Raw genomic sequence first — 13,743 nt, 5'->3', positions numbered from 1 at the left:
AATCTGAATGTAGGGTTTGGGTACATATAGAATAGTGGCAATTAGACTAACATTTTTGGAAATAAAACATTGAAAGGAACATCAAATTATATTCTTTTAGCCTATAAGTTAATGTAAACAGTCTAAGTTTTCCAGATATACTTTGCAATGTACATCACCATCAACCTTCTTCTTAACTGGACATATCCTGGACAAAATAAAAAAAAAACACTGACTCTATGGGTTTTTGCTTTATAGCAACAGTTCTAGAATCAAGTCTACTATTTAGCCTAGGGGTACCAATCGAAATCTGAAGGTAGGTTCTGGATACATTTAGAATGGTGGCAATTAGACTAACATTTTTGGAAATAAAACATTGAAAGGAACATCAAATTATATTCTTTTAGCCTACAAGTTAATGTAAACAGCCTAAGTTTTCCAGATATATTTTGCAATGTACATCACCATCAACCTTCTTCTTAACTGGACATATCCTGGAAAAAATAAAAAAAATCACTGACTCTATGGGTTTTTGCTTTATAGCAACAGTTCTAGAATCAAGTCTACTATTTAGCCTAGGGGTACCAATCGAAATCTGAAGGTAGGGTCTGTGTACATTTAGAATTGTGGCAATTAGACTAACATTTTTGGAAATAAAACATTGAAAGGAACATCAAATTATATTCTTTTAGCCAACAGGTGAATGTAAACAGCCTAAGTTTTCCAGATATAATATGCAATGTACATCACCATCAACCTTCTTAACTGGACATATCCTGGACAAAATAAAAAAAAATCACTGACTCTATGGGTTTTTGCTTTATAGCAACAGTTCTAGAATCAAGTCTACTATTTAGCCTAGGGGTACCAATAGAAATATGAAGGTAGTGTTTGTATACATATAGAATAATGATAATTGAGCTAACAATTTTGGAAATACATTAGGGACATTAACATCAAATTATATTCGTTACGAGTACCGTTGACTGTAAACTGCATAAGAATTCCGTATATTATAAGAAATATGATTCCCCCACAACCTTCTTAGCTGGATCCCTGCTGGACAAAATAAAAAAATAACTGATTCCAGGGGTTTTTGCTTATAGCTCCAGATATAGAATCAAGTCTACTCTTTAGCCTAGGGGTACTAATCGAAATCTGAAGGTAGGGTCTGGGTACATTTAGAATGGTGGCAATTAGACTAACATTTTTGGAAATAAAACATTGAAAGGAACATCAAATTATATTCTTATAGCCAACAAGTTAATGTAAACAGCCTAAGTTTTCCAGATATACTTTGCAATGTACATCACCATCAACCTTCTTTTTAACTGGACATATCCTGGACAAAATAAAAAAAAAATCACTGACTCTATAGGTTTTTTCTTTATAGCAACAGTTCTAGAATCAAGTCTACTATTTAGCCTAGGGTTACCAATCGAAATCTGAAGGTAGGGTCTGTGTACATTTAGAATGGTGGCAATTAGACTAACATTTTTGGAAATAAAACATTGAAAGGAACATCAAATTATATTCTTTTAGCCTATAAGTTAATGTAAACAGCCTAAGTTTTCCAGATATACTTTGCAATGTACATCACCATCAACCTTCTTCTTAACTGGACATATCCTGGACAAAATAAAAAAAAATCACTGACTCTATGGGTTTTTGCTTTATAGCAACAGTTCTAGAATCAAGTCTACTATTTAGCCTAGGGGTACCAATCGAAATCTGAAGGTAGGGTCTGGGTACATTTAGAATGGTGGCAATTAGACTAACATTTTTGGAAATAAAACATTGAAAGGAACATCAAATCATATTCTTTTAGCCAACAAGTTAATGTAAACAGCCTAAGTTTTCCAGATATAATTTGCAATGTACATCACCATCAACCTTCTTCTTAACTGGACATATCCTGGACAAAATAAAAAAAAAAATCACTGACTCTATGGGTTTTTGCTTTATAGCAACAGTTCTAGAATGAAGTCTACTATTTAGCCTAGGGGTACCAATCGAAATCTGAAGGTAGGGTCTGGGTACATTTAGAATGGTGGCAATTAGACTAACAGTTTTGGAAATAAAACATTGAAAGGAACATCAAATTATATTCTTTTAGCCTGCAAGTTAATGTAAACAGCCTATGTTTTCCAGATATACTTTGCAATGTACATCACCATCAACCTTCTTCTTAACTGGACATATCCTGGACAAAATAAAAAAAAATCACTGACTCCATGGGTTTTTGCTTTATAGCAACAGTTCTAGAATCAAGTCTACTATTTAGCCTAGGGGTACCAATCGAAATCTGAAGGTAGGGTCTGGGTACATTTAGAATAGTGGCAATTAGACTAACATTTTTGGGAATAAAACATTGAAAGGAACATCAAATTATATTCTTTTAGCCAACAAGTTAATGTAAACAGCCTAAGCTTTCCAGATATACTTTGCAATGTACATCACCATCAACCTTCTTCTTAACTGGACATATCCTGGACAAAATAAAAAAAAACCTCACTGACTCTATGGGTTTTTGCTTTATAGCAACAGTTCTAGAATCAAGTCTACTATTTAGCCTAGGGGTACCAATAGAAATCTGAAGGTTTGGTCTGGGTACATTTAGAATGGTGGCAATTAGACTAACATTTTTGGAAATAAAACACTGAAAGGAACATCAAATTATATTCTTTTAGCCTACAAGTTAATGTAAACAGCCTATGTTTTCCAGATATACTTTACAGCTTTTTGGATATCTCAACACCAAGCAATACTTTTCAAAAGGCATCTCAGATCAAGTTCCTATCTCAAAGTCCCTCATAAACACATTTTACAACTAGAAGCATCACCCCGTGTCACAAACAACTTTTCTTTACAGTTGTTTGGATATCTCAACACCAAGCACTACCTTTCAAAAGTTATTTCATAAAAAGTTTCTCGCTTAATTTCCCTCCTACACCCCTATTAAAAATTGAAGAATCAAACACATTCACCTACAACTTTATCTTACAGCCTTTTGGATACCTCAATACCAAGAAATACCTTTCAAAAGACATTTCAGAGCAACTTCTTTTCTTAATGTCCTTCATAAACCCATTTTACAAATTAAAGTACCAATCCTTTTCACCCCCAACTTTACTTTACACTCTTTTGAATGCGCCAACAACAGACCATACTTTTCAAACGCATTTCAGAACAAGCTATTTCCATAATCTCACTTCTAAACCAATTTTACAAATTGAATTACCTATCCTTCTCACACTCAACTTTACTTTACAGCTTTTTTAATGCGCTAACATCATGTAATTCTTTTCAAAGGCATTTCAGAACAAGTTATTTTCTTAATGTCTCTCCTAAACTCATTTTACAAGTTGAAGTACCAATCCTTTTCACCCACAACTTTACTTTACAGCCTTTTGAATGCTCCAACACCTAGCAATACTTTACAAAGGCAATTAAGAACCAGTTATTTTCTTAAAGTCCTTCCTAAACCCATTTTACAAGGTGAATTTACCATTCTTTTCACCCCCCACTATACTTTACAGCTCTTGAATGCCACAACACCAAGCAATACTTTTCAAAAGACATTTCAGAACAAGGTCTTTTCTTAATGTCCCTCCTAAACCCATTTTACACTTTACTTTACAGCTTTTAAATATCCCAACACAAAGAGATACTTTTCCAAATGGCATTTAAGAACAAGTTCATCTCTTTACGTCCATCCAAACACCATTTTACTAGTTGAAGCAACTCTCATTTTCACGAATACTTTACTTTGTACCTTTTTATCTTAATGACATTCCTAAATACATTTTACAAGTTGAAGTACACAACTTTTTTACCCAGAACTATACTTCACAGCCTTCTGAATGCCCCAACACCAAGCAATACTTTTCAAAAGGCATTTCAGAACAAATTCTTTTCTTAATGTCCCTCCTAAACCCATTTTACAAGTTGAGGTACCCATCCTTTTCACCACAACTTTACTTTACAACTTTTCTGCACGCCACAATATCATGCAAGCTTCCACTTAAGTTCAGATTTTTCTCAAAGAGATGAAAAAATTTAAAATACTGTTCCAAATTTTTCATAGAAGATAGAAGTTCAAGTTATCTTCTGAATTTTATTAAAGAACTTAAAGTTCAATTCTAATTTCTCCAAAGAAAATAAAAATCTTCCACTTCAGTTCTTAATTTCACAAAGACACAAGGAAATTTAAAGTTCTATTTGAAAATTTTCCGTAGGAGATAGAAAAAGCTATACCATAATTGTGAATATTTTCCCGGAAGATGAAATTTTCTACTTCAATTTTAAACTTTCTCAACGAATTGAAGAAAAGTTCAAGTTCTAGTCATCATGCAAGATTCCACTTCAGTTCAGATTTTTCTCAATGAGATAAAAAAATTTTAAATACTGTTCCAAATTTTTCATAAAAGATAGAAAGTTCAAGTTATCTTCTTGATTTTATTAAAGAACTTACAGTTCAATTCTAATTTCTCCAGAGAAAATAAAAATCTTCCTCTTCAGTTCTTAATTTCACAAAGACACAAAGAAATTTAAAGTTCTATTTGAGATTTCTCAATGAAGTGAAGAAAAATTCAAGCTCTCTTCTGAATTTTCTCATTGAAAAAGAAATTAGTTTTTGATCAATTCTATTTTTCCTAATAATATAAAAAGGTTCCACTTCAGTTCAGATGTTTCCCCAAAGACATACATTTTAAATTCTCCTCCAAATTTTTTGTAGAAGATAGAAAAAGTTACACATTGATCGTGAATATTTCACTTTGAAGATAAGGAGCTAATTTTCTCATTTATGTGAAGAAAAGTTCAAGTTCTTTTCCTAACTATCCATATGAAAAGAAATAAGTTACAGATCAATTCTATTTTTCAAGAAAAAATAAAAATTTTCCACCTCAGTCCAGATTTTTCACAAAGAGATGAAAAAATTTAAAATACTGTTCCAAATTTTTCATAAAAGATAGAAAGTTCAAGTTACCTTCTGAATTTTATTAAAGAACTAACAGTTCAATTCTAGTGTCTCCAAAGAAAATAAAAATCTTCCACTTCATTTCTCAATTTCACAAAGACACAAGGGAATTTAAATTTCAATTTGAAATTTTTCCGTTAAAGATAGATAAACCTATACCCTAATTGTGAATATTATCTCGTACGATACAAAGTTGTACTTCAATTTTAAATTTTCTCAACGAAGTGAAGAAAAGTTCAAGTTCTAGTCATCATGCAAGATTCCACTTCAAATCAGATTTTTCTCAAAGAGATGAAAAAATTTAAAATACTGTTCCAAACTTTTCATAGAAGATAGAAAGTTCAAGTTATCTTTTGGATTTTATTAAACAACTTACAGTTCAATTCTAATTTCTCCAAAGAAAATAAAAATCTTCCACTTCAGTTCTTAATTTCACAAAGACAGAAGGAAATTTAAAGTTCTATTTGAAATTTCTCAATGAAGTGAAGAAAAGTTCAAGCTATCTTCTGAATTTTCTCAATGAAAAAGAAATTAGTTTTTGATCAATTCTATTTTTCCTAATAATATAAAAAGGTTCCACTTCAGTTCAGATGTTTCCCCAAAGACATAAATTTTAAATTCTCCTCCAAATTTTTTGTAGAAGATAGAAAAAGTTACACATTGATCGTGAATATTTCACTATGAAGATAAGGAGCTAATTTTCTCATTGATGTGAAGAAAAGTTCAAGTTCTTTTCCTAACTATCCATATGAAAAGAAATAAGCTACAGATCAATTCTATTTTTCAAGAAAAAATAAAAATTTTCCACTTTAGTTCAGATTTTTCTCAAAGAGATGGAAAATTTTTAAATTACTGTTCTAAATTTTTCATAGAAGATAGAAAAAGTTATACATTGATCATGAAAAGTTAACTCAAGTCTGAATTTTATTAAAGAACTTACAGTTCAATTCTAATTTCTCCAGAGAAAAATAAAAATCTTCCACTTCAGTTCTGAATTTCACAAAGACACAAAGAAATTTAAAGTTCTCTTCTGAATTTTCTTAGAGAAAAGAAAAAAGTTTTAGCTCAATTCTAATTTTTTTTCAAAGAAAATAAAAAATCTCCAAATTTTTAATAAACATTCTAAGCGCTTAACATGCTAACGTTTCCTAAGATAATAGAAATATAACAAAGTAATGCATAAAATATTTTTATTGAAGTAACAACTTGTAGTAACAACATAAAAATATGTTATAGACATTATTTTACATTATTAACATTGTCTGCCAATGCTCTTTTTATTTTACCAGCAATTTCACTGTCTATTATCACATTATTTTTACAGAGGCAACAGTTTTGGCACGTTGACAAGATATGATTTATAATGTTGGTGCAGCAGTAGGCCCTTCTTTTCCTTACTGATTTCATTCGAATGCTAACACCGGAAAGATGACAATAAGATCTATCAACGGCTAACTTGTTACCAGAACCATTAGCTGGAAGTTGCCCATCTTCATCAACTATTATTTTTAAGTTGGTATTCTCTTTGAGCACTAACTTCTCTGGAAATGATACTTTCACATATCTACCTTTTGAATGATGAAAATTCTTGACTACTCCAAAGGAATTTAACTCCTCACTGTCATGACAACGTAGGCAAACAGTCCCAATAATATCTTCACTACTATCTGTTCCATAGTTCAAATATATCTCTTAGTCAGCATTTAAGGCAGAAATTACTTTATCAATTGTACACACTGTTGTTGAATAAATAATTTTTTTGTCTTTTTTTAAAAATATGATGTTGGTGTTTATCCCTCCAATGGTAAAAAATGAATAATTTAACGCACGCAGTAAACTAAATAGTTTCAATAACCTATCATGGAGTACCACTGGTAAAGCCGCTTCCATTGTAATAGCATACAGAAAGTATATTTTCTATACCCGCAAGAACGAAGAGTGAGATAGAAATACGAAGTCGACCTGGGGGGATTTTCCAGCGAGTATGGTTAGGTTAGGTTAGATTAGGTTAGACTAGATTAAGTTAGGTTAGATTAGGATAGGTTAAGTCAGGTTAGGTAAGTTAGGTTAGCTAAGTTAGATTAGGTTAGCTAGTAAACATCTCTCCATGTTTAACTATGTTAGGTTAGGTTAGGAAAGATCAAATTAGGTTAGGTTAGGCTAGATTAAGTTAGGTTAGGTTAAGTTAGGTTAGGTTAGCCTACGTACGCGCGCTTACGTAGGCTAACCTAACCTAACCGAACTTAACCTAACCTAACTTAATCTAGCCTAACCTAATTTAATCTTTACCTAACCTAACCTAACCTAACTTAAACATGGAGAGATGTTTACTAGCTAACCTAATCTAACTTAGCTAACCTAACTTACCTAACCTGACATAACCTAACCTAATCTAACCTAACTTAATCTAGTTTAACCTAACCTAACCATACTCGCCGGAAAATTCCCCCAGGTCGACTTTGTATTTCTCTCTCACTATGCGTGCTTGCGGGTGTAGCAAACGTAGTCTATGGTTGCTCTTAAATGGAAGCGACTTTCCCAGTGGTACTCCATGGTAGGTTATCGAGACTATCTAGTTTATTGCGTGCGTTAAATCAGTAATTTTTTAGCATTGGAGGGATAAACACCTACACCATATTTTTAAAAAAAGACGTGAAATGAATTATTCGAAGAAAGTCTGTGCACATGATAAAGTCATTGTTGCCTTGAATGCTGACAAAGAGATATATTTGAACTATGGGACAAGTAGTAGTGGAGATCTTTTTGGGAATGTGTGCCTACGCTGTCATGACAGTGAGGAGTTAAATTCCTTTGGAGTAGTCAAGAATTTTTATCATTCAAAAGGTGGATATGTGAAAGTATCATTTCCAGAGAAGTTAGTGCTCAAAGAGAATACCATCTTTAAAATAATAGTTGATGAAGATGGGCAACTTCTAGCTAATGGTTCTGGTAACACGTTAGCCGTTGATAGATCTTATTGTCATCTTTCCGGTGTTAACATTCGAATGAAATCAGTAAGGGAAAGAAGGGCCTACTGCTGCACCAACATTATAAATTATATCTTGTCAACGTGCAAAAACTGTTGCCTCTGTAAAAATAATGTGATAATAGACAGTGAAATTGCTGGTAAAATAAAAAGAGCATTGGCAAACAATGTTAATAATGTAAAATAATGTCTATAACATATTTTTATGTTGTTACTACATGTTGTTACTTCAATAAAAATATTTTATGCATTACTTTTTTATATTTCTATTATTTTAGTAAACGTTAACATTTTTCGCGCTTAGAATGTTTATTAAAAATTTGGAGATTTTTTGTTTTCTTTGAAAAAAAATTAGAATTGAACTATAACTTTTTTCTTTTCTCTGAGAAAATTCAGAAGAGAACTTTAAATTTCTTTGTGTCTTTGTGAAATTCAGAACTGAAGTGGAAGATTTTTTTATTTTTCTCTGGAGAAATTAGAATTGAACTGTAAGTTCTTTAATAAAATTCAGACTTGAGTTAACTTTTCATGATCAATGTATAACTTTTTCTATCTTCTATGAAAAATTTAAAACAGTAATTTAAAATTTTTCCATATCTTTGAGAAAAATCTGAACTGAAGTTGAAAATTTTTATTTTTTCTTGAAAAATTAAACGGATCTGTAACTTATTTATTTTAAGAGGGATATTTAGGAAAAGACCCTGAAATTTTATTCACATCAATGAGAAAATTCGCTCCTTATCTTCATAGTGAAATATTCACGATCAATGTGTAACTTTTTCTATCTTCTACAAAAAATTTGGAGAAGAATTTAAAATTTATGTCTTTGGGGAAACATCTGAACTGAAGTGGAACCTTTTTATATTATTAAGAAAAATAAAATTAATCAAAAACTAATTTATTTTTCATTGGGAAAATTCAGAAGAGAGCTTGAACTTTTCTTCACTTCCTTGAGAAATTTCAAGTAAAACTTTAAATTTCCTCGCGCTTTTGTGAAATTAAGAACTGAAGTGGAAGATTTTTATTTTCTTTGGATAAATTAGAATTGAACTGTAAGTTGTTTAATAAAATTCAGAAGATAACTTGAACTTTCTCTCTTCTATAAAAAATTTGAAACAGTATTTTAAATTTTTTCATCTCTTTGAGAAAAATCTAAACTGAAGTGGAATCTTGCATGATGACTAGAACTTGAACTTTTCTTCTCTTCGTTGAGAAAGTTTAAAATTGAAGTAAAACTTTTTATCTTCCGGGAAAATATTGACAACTATGGTATAGTTTTATCAATCTTCTACGGAAAAATTTCCAATAGAACTTTAAATTTCCTTGTGTCTTTGTGAAATTGAGAACTGAAGTGGAGGATTTTTATTTTCTCTGGAGAAATTAAAATTGAACTGTAAGTTCTTTAATAAAATTCAGAAGATAATTTGAACTTTCTATCTTCTATGAAAAATTTGGAACAGTATTTTAAATTTTTTTCATCTCTTTTACAAAAATCTGAACTGAAGTGGAGACGCATGATATTGTGGCGTGCACGAAAGTTGTAAAGTAAAGTTTTGGTGAAAAGGATGGGTACCTCAACTTGTAAAATGTGTGTAGGAGGGACATTAAGAAAAGAACCTGTTCTGAAATGCCTTTCGAAAAGTATTGCTTGGTGCTAGGGCATTCAAAAAGCTGTGAAGTATAGTTCTTGGTAAAAAAGATGGGTACTTCAACTTGTAAAATGAGTTTAGGAGGGACATTAAGAAAAGAACTTGTTCTGAAATGCCTTTTGAAAAGTATTGCTTGGTGTTGGGGCATTCAAAAAGCTGTGAAGTATAGTTCTGGGTGAAAAAGTTGGGTACTTCAACTTGTAAAATGGGTTTAGGAGGGACATTAAGAAAAAAAGTTGTAAAGTAAAGTTGTGGTGAAATGGGTACTTCAACTTGTAAAATGGTTTTATGAGGGACAATATGAAAGGAACTGGTTCTGAAATGCCTTTGAAAAAATATTGCTAGGTGTTGGGGCATTCAAAAGCTGTAAAGTAAAGTTGTGGGTGAAAAGGATGGGTACTTCAACTTGTAAAACGGGTTTAGGAGGGACATTAAGAAAAGACCATGTTCTGAAATGTATTTTGAAAAGTATTGCTTGGTGTTGTGGCATTCAAGAGCTGTAAAGTATAGTTGGGGGTGAAAAGGATGGGTACTTCAACTTGTAAAATGAGTTTAGGATGGACACTAAGAAAATAACTTGTTCTGAAATGCCTTTGGAAAAGTATTGCTAGGTGTTGGGGCATTCAAAAGCTGTAAAGTAAAGTTGTGTGTGAAAAGGCTGGGTACTGCAACTTGTAAAATGGGTTTAGGAATGATATTAAGAAAATAACTGGTTCTGAAATGCCTTTGAAAAGTATTGCTTGGTGTTGAAGCATTTAAAAAGCTATAAAGTAAAGTTGTGTGTGAAAAGGATGGGTACTTTAATTTGTAAAATTAGTTTAGGATTAACACTAAGAAAAAAACTTGTTTTGAAATGCCTTTGAAAAGTATTGCTTGGTGTTGGCGCATTCAAAAGGCTGTAAAGTAAAGTTGGGGGTGAAAAGGATTGGTACTTTAATTTGTAAAATGAGTTTAGGAGGGAAATTAAGAAAAGTAGTTGCTCTGAAATGGCTTTTGAAAGGTATTTCTTGGTGTTGAGGCATCCAAAAAGCTGTAGGGTAAAGTTGTGAGTGAAAAGGATGGATGCTTCAACTTTTAAAATTGGTTTAGGAGGGACATTAAGAAAGGAACTTGCTCTGAAATGCCTTTTGAAAGGTATTGCTTGGTGTTGAGATATCCAAAAAGCTGTAAAGTAAAGTTTTGGGTGAAAAGGACGGGTACTTCAACTTGTAAAATTGGTTTAGGAGGGACATTAAGAAAGGAACTTTCTCTGAAATGCCTTTTGAAAAGTACTGCTTGGTGTTGAGGTATCCAAAAAGCTGTATAGTATATCTGGTAAACTTAGGCTGTTTACATTAACTTGTAAGCTAAAAGAATATAATTTGATGTTCCTTTCAATGTTTTATTTCCAAAAATGTTAGCCTAATTGCCACCATTCTAAATGTACCCAGACCCTACCTTCAGATTTCAATTGGTACCCCTAGGCTAAATAGTAGACTTGATTCTAGAATTGTTGCTATAAAGCAAAAACCCATAGAGTCAGTGAGGTTTTTTTCATTTTGTCCAGGATATTTTCAGTTAAAAAGAAGGTTGATGATGATGTACATTGCAAAGAATATCTGGAAAACTTAGGCTGTTTACATTAACTTGTTGGCTAAAAGAATATAATTTGATGTTCCTTTCAATGTTTTATTTCCAAAATGTTAGTCTAATTGCCACCATTCTTTATGTATCCAGATCCTACCTTCAGATTTCGATTGGTACCCCTAGGCTAAATAGTAGACTTGATTCTAGAACTGTTGATATAAATCAAAAACCCAGAGTCAGTGATTTTTTTTATTTTGTCTAGGTTATGTCCAGTTAAGAAGAAGGTTGATGGGGATGTACATTGCAAAGTATATCTGGAAAACTTAGGCTGTTTACATTAACTTGTTGGCTAAAAGAATATAATTTGATGTTCCTTTCAATGATTTATTTCCAAAAATGTTAGTTTAATTGCCACCATTCTATATGTACCCAGACCCTACCTTCAGATTTCGATTGGTACCCCTAGGCTAAATAGTAGACTTGATTCTAGAACTGTTGCTATAAAGAAAAAACCTATAGAGTCAGTGATTTTTTTTTATTTTGTCCAGGATATTTCTAGTTAAAAAGAAGGTTGATGGTGATGTACATTGCAAAGTATATCTGGAAAACTTAGGCTGTTTACATTAACTTGTAGGCTAAAAGAATATAATTTGATGTTCCTTTCAACGTTTTATTTCCAAAAATGTTAGTCTAATTGCCACCGTTCTAATTGTACCCAGACCCTACCTTCAGATTTCGATTGGTATACATAGGCTAAATAGTAGACTTGATTCTAGAACTGTTGCTATAAAGCGAAACCCCAGAGTCAGTATTTTTTTTTAGTTTGTACAGGTTATGTCCGGTGCATAAAAAGGTTGTTGGTAATGTACAGTTCTAAAAATGTCCGGATATCTGATTCTTTAAAAAGAACTGAGAGACTATAAGAATATAAATTGATGTCACTTTTTCTATTATGTATAAGATAATTTTTGTATAATTTTCGCCATTCTAAATGTATCCAGACCCTACCTTCAGATTTCGATTGGTACCCCTAGGCTAAATAGTAGACTTGATTCTAGAACTGTTGCTATAAAGCAAAAACCCATAGAGTCAGTGATTTTTTTATTTTGTCCAGGAGATGTCCAGTTAAGAAGAAGGTTGATGGTGATGTACATTGCAAAGAATATAATTAACTTGTTGGCTAAAAGAATATAATTTGATGTTCCTTTCAATGTTTTATTTCCAAAAATGTTAGTCTAATTGCCACCATTCTAAATGTACCCAGACCCTACCTTCAGATTTCGATTGGTACCCCTAGGTTAAATAGTAGACTGGATTCTAGAACTTTTGATACAAAGCAAACGACCATAGAGTCAGTGATTTTTTTTTTATTTTTTCCAGGATATGTCCAATTAAGAAGAAGGTTGAGGGTGATTTTCATTGCAAAGTATATCTGGAAAACTTATGCTGTTTACATTAACTTGTAGGCTAAAAGAATATAATTTGATGTTCCTTTCAATGTTTTATTTCCGAAAATGTTAGTCTAATTGCCACCATTCTAAATGTACCCAGACCCTACCTTCAGATTTCGATAAGAAAATAACTTGTTCTGAAAAGATATAATAAACCCCTAAAAAATTATTAAAAAATGGGGGCTCAGGGGCCTTGGGGGATCCGGGGGACCTTGGGAAGCCCGGGGGACCTTTGTAGACCGGGGGTTTCCTTCGGGGTTGGGTATGAGGGCCCTTTGGGGTTGGGGTAGAGGACCTCACGACACTGTTCAAATGGAACTTGTGTATTATAACGACCACAGAGTTTCACCCTCAAATTCTCTTCTAAAACCTTTTCTAAAATCACCTTTTAAAATGTCTCTAACTGTTTCGCCGAAATAATTCCCTAAAATGTCTAAAACGGTTTCGCCCAAATAACCCCTAAACGTAATTTCTGAGTGTTCCTTTTGTTTTTGGCATCCCTGCGCTGTCACATTTCAAATTACCAAGAAACCCTTTCGTGAATCAGTAATTCCCCTTAGAAACAACAAATTAATTCCCCTTTCTTGACAAATCAATCAACCATGATATCATATGTCAGACATTAAAAAACTTCGCCCAGAAACAATTCTCCAGGAATAGACCCGTCCCGAGCGTGCACTTGGCCAAAACAACAACAAAACAAGATCTTGAAAGAAGAGGTCATTGACTCTGTCCCCGTTAGACTCAATAATTCAGAAAACATCCATAAAAGTGAGAAAAATACTGTTTTTCCATTCTCACTGACAAAAACCATAAAACAGACATGAATTACTGTTGACATCCATGAAAAACAACAAATAAATTGACCGTCGTCCAAGAAACGTCCATAAAAGTGAGAAAATTCCTGTTTTTTCAAGTGAGAAAAATACTGTTTTTTCATTCTCACTGACAAAAACCATAAAACAGACATAAATTACTGTTGACATCCATGGAAAACAACAAATACATTGACCGACACTCATAACCGTCGTCCAAGAAACATCCATAAAAGTGAGAAAATTCCTTTTTTTTCAGTGAGAAAAATTCTGTTTTTTCATTCTCACTGACAAAAACCATAAACCACGTGGTAAT

The sequence above is a fragment of the Artemia sp. Qi Xiang Cuo genome, chromosome 12 (genome assembly GCF_049724085.1).
Source record: "Artemia sp. Qi Xiang Cuo chromosome 12, ASM4972408v1, whole genome shotgun sequence".
NCBI classification, from domain to species: domain Eukaryota; kingdom Metazoa; phylum Arthropoda; class Branchiopoda; order Anostraca; family Artemiidae; genus Artemia; species Artemia sp. Qi Xiang Cuo.
This window is presented reverse-complemented; position numbering follows the sequence as displayed.